The 11376-nt window shown below is 41.3% G+C and overlaps 1 non-coding gene across 1 annotated transcript; it reads left to right on the top strand.

The window, feature by feature from the left end:
* Positions 1–1667: 1667 nt before the first annotated feature.
* On the top strand, positions 1668–1774 carry LOC148580234 (small nucleolar RNA R71). Its single transcript, XR_015896945.1, has one exon. It is a non-coding gene; the product is annotated as a small nucleolar RNA R71 (small nucleolar RNA).
* Positions 1775–11376: the final 9602 nt, after the last annotated feature.

Raw genomic sequence — 11376 nt, 5'->3', positions numbered from 1 at the left:
GTTCTTTGTTTTCTTGGTCTGCTTCTTGTGAGAGTTTGAAGACATTAAAGCTGAGTCGTTCATCATGGATCCTCAATATTAGCTCCCCTCGCTCCACATCTATGAGTGCTCTGGCTGTAGCTAGGAATGGTCTTCCCAATATGATTGGGTGAGTGTGACTCTCTTCCATGTCCATGATGACAAAGTCTGTGGGAAGAAAGTATTTCCCAACCTTTAACAACACATTTTCCACCACCCCTATTGCTTGTTTTTGAGTTTTGTCAGCCAGGCTGATGACTACATCTGTGGGCAATATCTCATTGATCTGCAGCCTCTTCACCAAGGATAAGGGCATTAAGTTGATGCTTGCTCCCAAATCGCAGAGTGCTCTATCAATCATTGTTTCCCCTATGGCACAGGGGTCATGAAAACTCCCTGGATCTTTTCTTTTCGTAGGCAACTGTGGTTGAATGAGGGCACTGCACTCCTTGTTCATCACTATAGTTTGGCCTCCCTTGAGTGAGCTTTTCCTGGGAAGCAGCTCCTTCATATACTTGATGTATGCGGGCATTTGTTGAATAGTCTTGATGAATGGTATGTTGACATGCAAAGATGCAAACAAATCTAGAAACCTTGAGTATATTCTCTTCTCCACAGCACCATTGAGCAGTTGGGGAAAAGGTGCATAGAGTCTCAGCAGCTCCTGTTGTGAGATTTCTGGTTCTTGATGATCTTTTTCCTTCTTCTCTACTGAGGTATCTTCAGGTTGTTCTGACAGCTTGCTTGGCTTGTCCTCAGTCTCCTTATCACTTATAGTGACCATCTTGCAATCTTCCCATCTTACTTTCTTTGTTTCACCTCTCGGATTCTTCTCTGTGTCACTTGGGAATCCATCTATGGGTTTAGGAATTTGCTCAGAGAGATACCCCACTTGAGATTCCAACCTCTTGATTGTGTCTCCCTGGTTCTTGAAACTGGCTCGCACTTCCTCCTTGAACACCTTGTTGTCTTGAATCTCCTTGCCTATGCCTTTAAGTAGATTCTCAATCCTTGAGAGTCTGTCATCAAATGATTGCAGATCGTGATTAGAGGTGGAACGATGAGGTAAGTTGTTTTGGTTTTGATGTGGATGTGGAGAGGTGTTGTTATTGGGGTGTTGATATAGTCTAGATGTGAAATGTTGGTGGCTTGCATTGTTGGGATTTGGGCGTCTTTGATCAAGACTTTGGTCTTGTTGATTTCCCCACCCAAAGTTTGGGTGATTCCTCCATCCAGGGTTGTAGGTCTTGGAGTACGGATCATGGTTTTGCCTAGGTGAATTCCCAATATAGTTGACTTGCTCCTGACTTCCCTCTGCTTCTTCATTCACTCCTTCTTGGGTTGTTGATGAAGTGGAGATTGCTGCTACTTGGTTCCTCTCCATCTTCTTGGTGAGGTTAGCCAGCTGCTGGGTAATAAGCTTGTTCTGAGCCAGCAGAGCATCTACATTGTTTAGCTCCATCACTCCTCTAGTGTTCCCTCTTTCAGAAGCATAGAAGTAGTCATTCTCTGCTACAGTTTCAATGACATCTATGACCTCCTCAATGGTCTTCTTCTTGTTCAAAGATCCTCCGGATGAATGGTCTACGGCCTTCTTTGACTCATAAGAGAGCCCTTTATAGAAAATGTGCAGCTGCACCCATTCATTGAACATATCTGGTGGGCACCTCCTCGTTAGGTCTTTAAACCTCTCCCATGCTTCATATAGAGTCTCACCATCTTGTTGCCTGAAAGTTTGGACCTCAGCTCTCAGCCTATTGATTCGTTGAGGGGGGTAAAATCTTGCTAATAATTTATTCACCACATCTTCCTAAGTTGTCAAGCTCTCCTTTGGGAAAGACTTCAGCAACTTGGCTGCCTTATCCTTGAGTGAGAATGGAAATAGGAGCAGTCTATAGGCGTCAGGATGAACACCATTAGACTTCACTGTGTCACATATTCTCAGGAAGGTGGTTAGATGTTGATTGGGGTCTTCTTGGACACTTCCTCCGAACGAACAGTTGTTCTGAACAAGGGTGATGAGCTGTGGTTTTAGTTCAAAATTGTTGGCATGGATGGTTAGCTTTTGAATGCTACTTCCACAGTTTCCCGGGTTTGGATTGATGTAAGAGCCTAGAACTCTTCTATCCTCCCCAACATGATTTGCTCGACCTCTTCCGCCATGGTTGTGAGTCTCTTCTTCATGATGGTTTTCCATGTTTTCTTCCATATTTGGTTCAAAGTATTCCTCAAAGTGTTCCTCTTCTTCTTCAGCACCAACTACACGTTTTACTCTTGCCTCCCTCCTTAGTCTAAGGAAGGTTCTCTCAGATTCAGAATCAAAGGAAGTTGAAGCCCCGCTTCTTCTCCCTGTCATACAACCAACAAGTACAAGCAAAGAGAACAGGTGCAGAAAGTATATCTGTCAGAATTACTGTTAGTGTGAGTGATGCAATATACCAAACAGTTAGTGGGTTAGTGAAATGAATTGTAAATAACAAAGAAAAAGTAGGGGGAAGGGAAGAAATTAACTAAAACAGAAAGTAAACTACTTAAACAGAAAATTAAATCAAACAAAACAAAAATGCTCAATATAGTTATCTTCCAATTTAATCATTGTTGATGCACAATCAATCTCCGGCAACGGCGCCATAAACTTGATGCACGGAAAACTTGTCTCATAACAAATTTCCTTTGGCAAGTGTACCAAATTTGTCGTCAAGTAAAAACTCACAATAGAGTGAGGTCGAATCCCACAGGGATTGATTGATCAAGCAACTTTAATAAGAGGAATGTTCTAGTTGAGCGAATCCAGAATTTGAGTTGAGAATTGCAGAAAATAAAATGGCGGGAAGGTAAATGGCAGAAAAAGTAAATGTTAGAATTAAAGAACTGAAAGTAAATGACTGAAAGTAAATTGCAGAATTGTAAATGGGAATGGGGGAATTGCTTATAAAAGTAAATGACAGAAATTAAAGAGAATGGGTAAGATCAGAAATGGGGAGTTCATTGGGCTCAGGAGATGTTGCATTCTCCGGATCAATTTCATTTTCATCTCTTCCTCAATCAATGCACTCATTGATCTCCTTGGCAATCTTAAGTGATCGAATTACAATTTCTTGTAATTCAATCTCTCAAATCTTGATCAATAGCCAATTCCTTGGTCAATTGCTCATGAGAAGAGATGAAGTATGGTCACTGATTATACCACATGCATTTCCCAAATCAAGTGTTGAGAGGATTATAGTCACATATCCATCCAAACCCAATTTGGTCTAGCATGAGAAAGCATTTCTAGCATGATCTCTTCATTCCTCTTTCAAGGTTCAGAAGAGATCCAAGTTTGAATAGCTTCTTTTCCAAGATAACTACCCAATTGGATGAAGATCGAAAGCTTTCAAGTAAAATCAAGAGAAAAGATAGAAGAAGAATAATGAAAACTAGTATTGATCCATCAAATTACAACAGAGCTCCCTAACCTAATGAAAGGGGTTTAGTTGTTCATAGCTCTAGAAAATGAAAACAAAGATGGAGAATACATGATGAAACTAGAAGTGCAGAGAAAGTAAAATACAGAGAGTAATTCTATACCAAGAGGCTCCCTATAATTTCCAACTCCCAATTTAATTCAAAGCTACTCCTATATATACTACTCTTCTATTCTTCTAGTTGGCTCTTCAAGTCTTGGGTATGGGCCTTTGGATCTTGAGTTTGAAGCAGTTCTCTTCTTCATTGGGCTTGGCTTTACTTGCAGAGAGAAAGTGTGAAGTGGGCAGAGACTTTAGCTCAGGACGTTAGTGGTGTTAACGTTCAGTGAAAATATGGGTTCGAGAACGTTAGTGACATTCAACTTTTTCACTAACGTTCCTCACCCAAGTAAGAGCCACGTTAACCTCAATGTTAGTGGCACAAACGTTGCCACTAACGTTGCCTCTTTGTCCTTCATGCACGTTATTGGGACTCAACTTTCCCAATAACGTTGAGAAGCCTCCCCCTTCCCTACATTAGAGTCCACGTTAACTTAGTTAACGTTGCTCTTTTAACGTAGGCTTGCCAACCTTCGAGAACGTTAGTGACACTTAACATTGTCACTAACGTTTCAATGTGCCCCTTAGCTCCCACGTTAGAGTCCACGTTAACTAGGTTAACGTGGCTTCTAACGTGGCTGTGCTAGCCATCTCCAACGTTAGTGACAAAGTTGAATGTCACTAACGTTGGCTCATCCTCCCTCTCCTCACGTTAGCTTCCAACTAAGTTAACGTGGGAGTTAACGTGGCTCATTGTGGCGTGTGTTGGCTCCTTCCAACGTTAGTGACAATGTTTGGTGTCACTAACGTTGTCGACAACCTTTCTTCTTCACGTTAACTTCCACGTTAACTAGGTTAACGTGGGAGTTAACGTGGCTTCTTGGGGATAGTGTGTGTTCATCCCAACGTTAGTGACAATGTTTGGTGTCACTAACGTTGTCGACCACCTAGTTTCTTCACGTTAGCTTCCATGTTAACTAGGTTAACGTGGGAGTTAACGTGGCTTCTTGTGACTTGGCCAACGTTAGTGAGAAAGTTGAATGACACTAACGTTGGCGTCCCCCTTTTCTTCTTAACGTTAGAGGCCACGTTAACTAAGTTAACGTGGCAACTAACGTGGCCACTTATGAGCTTGGTCCAACGTTAGTGATAATGTTAGGTGTCACTAACGTTGGCTCCATTTCCTTTCTTCCACGTTAAAGTTCACGTTAGCTTAGTTAACGTGACTCTTAACGTGGGCAATGATGGCTTCGAGAGCGTTATTGGCAATGACTTTTCTCATTAACTTTGCAAGTTACTCCCATTCCATGTTAGTGTTAACGTTAGTGTAACTAACGTAGCTACTAATGTGGTTCTTCTTTGCTTTCTTTGTCCTGAAATCAAGCAATAAAGTGCATCAAAGTTCTAGTCCAAGTCATGGGAAATGCAACATCCAATTTGTCATTAAATTCATACAAAATCCTCATAAAATCATGTAAAGTGCACAATGTATGCTTGAATCAAGATGTAAATGAATATCTACCTAAAACTAGCTTATTTCCTAAGGAAATGCATGAAACTACCCTAAAAACAGTAAAGAAAAGGTCAGTGAAACTGGCTAAAATGCCCTGGCATCAAATTTGTTGACTGTTCCCTTTATCCCTCAAGAACTCTATCTTGAAATTCCCTTTGTTGTTCCAGCATCTGGACTTGGAAGTTGTCTTGCTTGTCCATCATTTGCTGCTGCCACTATTATTGTTGCTCACAATCCTTCAAATACTGCTCGTGTTATTGCAAGTATAGCTCTTGTTGCCTTAAATACTGCTCATGTGCTCTCATATTTTGTTGAGATATTGCTTCAATAGCTATTTGCAATTGGCTCATGTCTATAGCACCAGGAGCTTGCTCTTCCTCTACTTGTGATCTTCTTCTTCTTCCTTGGGCTCTTCCTTCCTCTTAGTTGTCATCATCAGTGGCACTCCAGCCCTATGGATAGCTCCAGCCCTTGGGCTCTTCCTTCCTCTTAGTTGTCATCATTAGTCGCTTAGTTATTCCCTTGCCTCCTTTTACCTTCTCTGTATCTTCATCTTCAAAGAGCACTCCAGCCCTATTGCATAGCCTCAGAATAGTGCTTGAGTGACCAAGCCTACTTGATTTGCTTGTATTCTCAGCCATTTCCTGGATGCTGTCTGCTATGAGCTATGAGAGGTTGATTTCTCATCCCTTTAAGATGCAATAGGTCAGGATAGCTCGCTGGATTGTGACTTCTGAGGTGTTTCCAGTAGGGAGTATAGACCTTCTCACCACATCATATCACCCTTTGGCCTCAGGTATGAGATCTATTCTTTTCAAGTGGCTTGGAGCTCCCTCTGAGTCCCTTTTCCAGTCTCTGTCTTCAAAACACAACCCATGTAGTATCTTATCAGGGTCATTCTCACCCTGAAATCTTTCCTCAAAGCTAAGCTCTCCATAGGCTATTACTCTTAACTGTAGGGCCCTCATGACTGATGGTGGACTAAAATCTACCTCAACACCCTGACATAGCTCTTACAAGGGGGCTGTCTTGGCTTGACTTCACAGCATTGGCTTCACACAAAAGTTCCCACCTCCTTTCCATGGTAATTCTTCTCATGACAGGATACTCTCCACCCCTCAGTCTAAAGCCCATTTCTGGCATAACATGCTTTGACTCCATGAGCCTATGATACCTTGATTCATGGAATTGAGACATGAATCTCTTTGTATCATAGGTTGATGGTTCGGTCACTATTGGCTCCTTGCCTTTCCTTCTTCTAGAGCTTGAAGAAGCCATATATTAAGAAGGAAGTAAAGAAGAAAGGATGAGCTTGGGCACGGCTTTGTTGTGAGAGGAATGGAAAATGGTATGCTATACTTTAATGTGTTTGAGAGAAACTGTTTGAGTGAAGCAAAGACAAATGGATGAGGAAGTCTTGTATGAAAAGAAGGGATATGTAAGCTTGGAAGTGTCACCATCTATTTATAGTTAAAGCATGAATCTTTAAACAAAACCACAAGTGAGGAAAGCTTTTTGGCTAGGCAAATGAAGGGTGAAGATTGAGCAAAATATTGTGGGGAGCTCATAGCATGGACGGCTTGCATGCATAGTTGAAGGTTGACAAGGATAGCTCCCCATTGGATGCATGTGGTTCGGCCTCCAAGGGTTCAAAGCATGCAGATTTTGTTTCCCAAGAGAGCACGCTTCTCTAAGCACATGTGACTCTCTTTTCACCTTGTCATGGCCGTGCATGCTCCTTTTTGTCCTCTTCTCAATCTTCTTTGTCCTATAAAATTAAGTCAAAACAATGGTACGCATTGGAATAATTTTGGTATGGTGGTGTGGTGATGAGTAACAAAGAAAGGTAATTCTACATGTTCTTTATTTAAATGACCAATCATGCTCCTTAGATTTTTAACAAAGATTTGGTGGACACTGGTGCGTGAATTGTTTGTTCTCTGGCAACGGCGGCAAAAACTTGGTGCGCGTAATGCTTCTCAACACTTCTTCACAACTCCGCATAACTAACCAGGAAGTGCACTGGGTCATCCAAGTAATACCTTACGTGAGTAAGGGTCGATCCCACGGAGATTGTCGGCTTGAAGCAAGCTGTGGTTATCCTTGTAAATCTCAGTCAGGCGGATTCAAATGGTTATGAGGTTTTGATAGTTAAAATATAAATAAAATATAAAATAAGATAGAGATACTTATGTAATTCATTGGTGGGAATTTCAGATAAGCGTCTGGAGATACTTTGTTGCTTCTGAACTTCTGCTTTCCTATTGCCTTCTTCCAACCATGCATTACCCCCTTCTATGGCAAGCTGTATGATCCTCTCGGATGAAAACAAATCCATATGCAATGTCACTGCACGGCTAATCATCTGTCGGTTCCCGCTAACATCAGAATAGGACCATTGTCCTTTTGCACACTGTCACTGCACCCAACATTCACAAGTTTGAAGCTCGTCACAGTCATCCCTTCCCAGATCCTACTCGAAATACCACAGACAAGTTTTAGACTTTCCGAATCTCAGGAATGCTGCCAATAGTTCTAGCCTATACCACGAAGATACTAATTTCACAGACTCAGTCCGTGTATTGGATATCCAAGAGAGTATACTCTAGCTGTCATCCAATGACTACGTTGAACATCATGTAGATCACTTTGTGGTTGTTAGGCATGCAATCTTGGCTAAGCGAGTAACGAAGATTGGGTGATTGTCACGGGTTACCCCTTCATTCTGAATTAACTGAATTAAGAACAAGAGTATATCTTGGAGAAGAAGTAGGCGTGAATTGAAGGAAAAACAATAGTACTTGCATTAATTCATAAAGAACAACAGAGCTCCACACCTTAATCTATGCGGTGTAGAAACTCCACCGTAAAAAATACATAAGTGAAAAAGGTATAGGAATGGTTGTGAGGCTAGCCTCCAAATGTGTACAATGGTCTATGATAGTACAGAAAATGAGTAACTAAGTGCAGATAGTACAGAAAAGTAGTTTATATACTAGACTAGTAACCTAGGGTTACAGAAAATGAGTAACTAAGTGCAGATAGTACAGAAATCCACTTTTGGTGCCCACTTGGTGTGTGCTTGGGCTGAGCATTGAAGCATTTTCGTGCATAGACCCTCCTATCCATTAATGCTTAAAGCCTTAGATCCTTTTTACCCTTTCCTTTTGGTTTAAAGGGCTATTGGCTTTTTTTGCTTGCTTTTTCTTTATCTTTCTCTTTTTTTTTTTTTGCCATTTTTTTTCACAAGCCTTTGGTTTTCACTGTTTTTTCTTGCTTCCAAAATCATTTTTCTGATTTTTCAGATTATCAATAACATTTTTCCTTTTTCATTATTCTCTCAAGAGCCAACAATTTTAACATTCATAAACAACAAATTCAAAAATATGCATTGTTCAAGCATTCATTCAGAAAATAAAAAGTATTGCCACCCCATCAAAATAATTAAACTAATTTCAAGATAGAATTCGAAATCATGTACTTCTTGTTCTTTTGCAAATAAAAGCATTTTTCATTTAAGAAAGGTGAAGGATTCATAGGACATTTATAGCTTTAAGACATAGACACTAAACACTAATGATCATGTAATAAAGACACAAACATAGACAAAACATAAAGCATAATTTTTGAAAAACAGAAAAATAAGAACAAGGAAATTAAAGAACGGGTCCACCTTAGTGATGGCGGCTAGTTCTTCCTCTTGAAGATCTTATGGAGTGCTTGAGCGCCTCAATGTCTCTTTGGTCTTTTCTAATTTCATGGGGAGGATGGAATGCTCTTGGTGCTCCATCCTTAGTTGTCCCATGTTGGAACTTAATTCTCCTAAGGAGGTGTTGATTTGCTCCCAATAGTTATGTGGAGGAAAATGCATCCCTTGAGGCATCTTAGGGATTTCATGATGAGGAACTTCCTCATGCTCTTGTTGAGGTCCATGAGTGGGATCTCTAGTTTGCTCCATCCTTTTCTTAGTGATGAGCTTGTCCTCTTCAATGAGGATGTCTCCCTCTATGGCAATTCCGGCTGAATTGCATAGGTGACAAATGAGATGAGGAAAGGCTAACCTTGCCAAAGTGGAGGGCTTGTCTGCCACGTTGTAGAGTTCTAGGGATATGATCTCATGAACTTCTACTTCCTCTCCATTCATGATACTATGGATCATGATAGCCTGGTCTACAGTAACTTCAGACCGGTTGCTAGTAGGAATGATAGAGCGTTGGATGAACTCCAACCATCCCCTAGCCACGGGTTTGAGGTCAAGCCTTCTTAGTTGAACCGGCTTGCCTCTTGAGTCTTTCTTCCATTGAGCTCCTTCCACACAAATGTCCCTAAGGACTTGGTCCAACCTTTGATCAAAGTTGACCCTTCTAGTGAAAGGGTGAGGATCTCCTTACATTATTGGCAAGTTGAATGCTAACCTCACATTTTCCGGACTAAAATCCAAGTATTTTCCCTGAACCATTGTGAGCCAATTCTTTGGGTTCGGGTTCACACTTTGGTCATGGTTCTTAGTGATCCATGCATTGGCATAGAACTCTTGAACCATTAAGATCCTGACTTGTTGAATGGGGTTGGTGAGGATTTCCCATCCTCTTCTTCGAACTTCATGTCAGATCTCCGGATATTCACTCATTTTGAGCTTGAAGTGGACCTCGGGGATCACCGTTTTCTTGGCCAGAACTTCATAGAAGTGGTCTTGATGCACTTTTGAGATGAATCTCTCCATCTTCCATGACTCGGAGGTGGAAGCAATTGCCTTCCCTTTCCTCTTTCAAGAGGTTTCTCCGGCCTTAGGTGCCATTAATGGTTTTAGAATAAAAAGCTTTAGCTTTTCCCACACCAAACTTAGAATGGTTGCTCGTCCGTGAGCAAAAGTAGAAAGAAAGGAGTAGAAGAAGAATAAATGGAGGAGATGGAAGGAGGTGAGTGGTTCGGCTAAGGAGGAAAGAAGTGTTTGTGATGTGTGAAAGTTGAGGTAGTGAGGAGGGATATTTATAGGGTAAGAGGGAAAGAGGGTAGACGTGTATGAGGGGTGGGTTTGGGAGGGAAATAGTTTGAATTTGAATGGTGAGGTAGGTGGGGTTTAATGATAGATGGATGTGAGTGGTGAAGAGGTTATGGGGAAGAGGGTAAGATTTGATAGGTGAGGGTTGTTTGGGGAAGAGTGTTATAGAAAGGTGTGAAGAGGAGAGAAGAAGAGGTGGGGTAGGTGGGGATCCTGTGGGGTCCACAGATCCTGAGGTGTCAAGAAATTCGAGTCCCTGCACCATTCTGGCGTTTAAACGCCCATTGTGTGCCAAATCTGACATTTAACGCCAGCTCTGCTACCTTTCTTGGCGTTAAACGCCAGTCTGCTGCCCATTAATGGCGTTTAATGCCCAGAATGCTGCCAAGCTGGGCGTTAAACGCCTATTCTGCTATCCTTACTGGCGTTTAAACACCAGTAAGCCTGTCCTCCAGGGTGTGCTATTTTTAATGCTGTTTTTCATTCTGTTTTTGACTTTTCAGTTGTTTTTGTGACTTCACATGATCATCAACCTAAAGAAAACATAAAGTAACAATGGAAAATAAAATAAATATAATTAAATAAAATTAGGTTGCCTCCCAATAAGTGCTTCTTTAATGTCAATAGCTTGACAGTGAGCTCTTAGAGAGCTTCACAGAGACTTAGTACTTGATGATGGCCTCCCAATACCAAACTTAGAAGTTAAGTGTGGGGGCTTTGTTTGACTCTGTATTGAGAAAAGCTTTTCTTGCTTCCTCTCCATGGTTACAGAAGAAGATCCTTGAGTTTTAAACACAATGTAGTCCTCATTCAATTGAAGGACTAACTCTCTTCCGTCCACTTCAATCACAGCTCTTGCTGTGGCTAGGAAGGGTCTTCCAAGGATGATGGATTCATCCTCATCCTTTCCAGTGTCTAGGATTATAAAATCAGTAGGGATGTACAGGCCTTCAACCTTCACCAAGACATCCTCTACAAGTCCATAAGCCTATTTTCTTGAATTGTCTACCATCTCTAGTGAGATTCTTGCAGCTTGCACCTCAAAGATCCCTAGTTTCTCCATTACAGAGAGGGGCATGAGGTTTATCCCTAACCCCAGGTCACACAGAGCCTTCTCAAAGGTCATGGTGCCTATGGTACAAGGTATTAAGAACTTTCCAGGATCCTGTTTCTTCTGAGGTAATTTTAGTTGAACCAGATCATTCAGTTCATTGATGAGCAATGGGGGTTCATCCTCCCATGTCTCATTACCAAATAGCTTGGTATTCAGCTTCATGATTGCTCCTAGATATTGAACAACTTGCTCTTCAATAATATCTTCATCCTCTTCAGAGGAA

This window comes from Arachis ipaensis, chromosome B10 (genome assembly GCF_059453495.1).
Source record: "Arachis ipaensis isolate K30076 ecotype BB chromosome B10, ASM5945349v1, whole genome shotgun sequence".
NCBI classification, from domain to species: domain Eukaryota; kingdom Viridiplantae; phylum Streptophyta; class Magnoliopsida; order Fabales; family Fabaceae; genus Arachis; species Arachis ipaensis.
The sequence above is the reverse complement of the archived record's forward strand: the minus strand, read 5'-3'. Positions and strand labels throughout refer to the sequence as shown.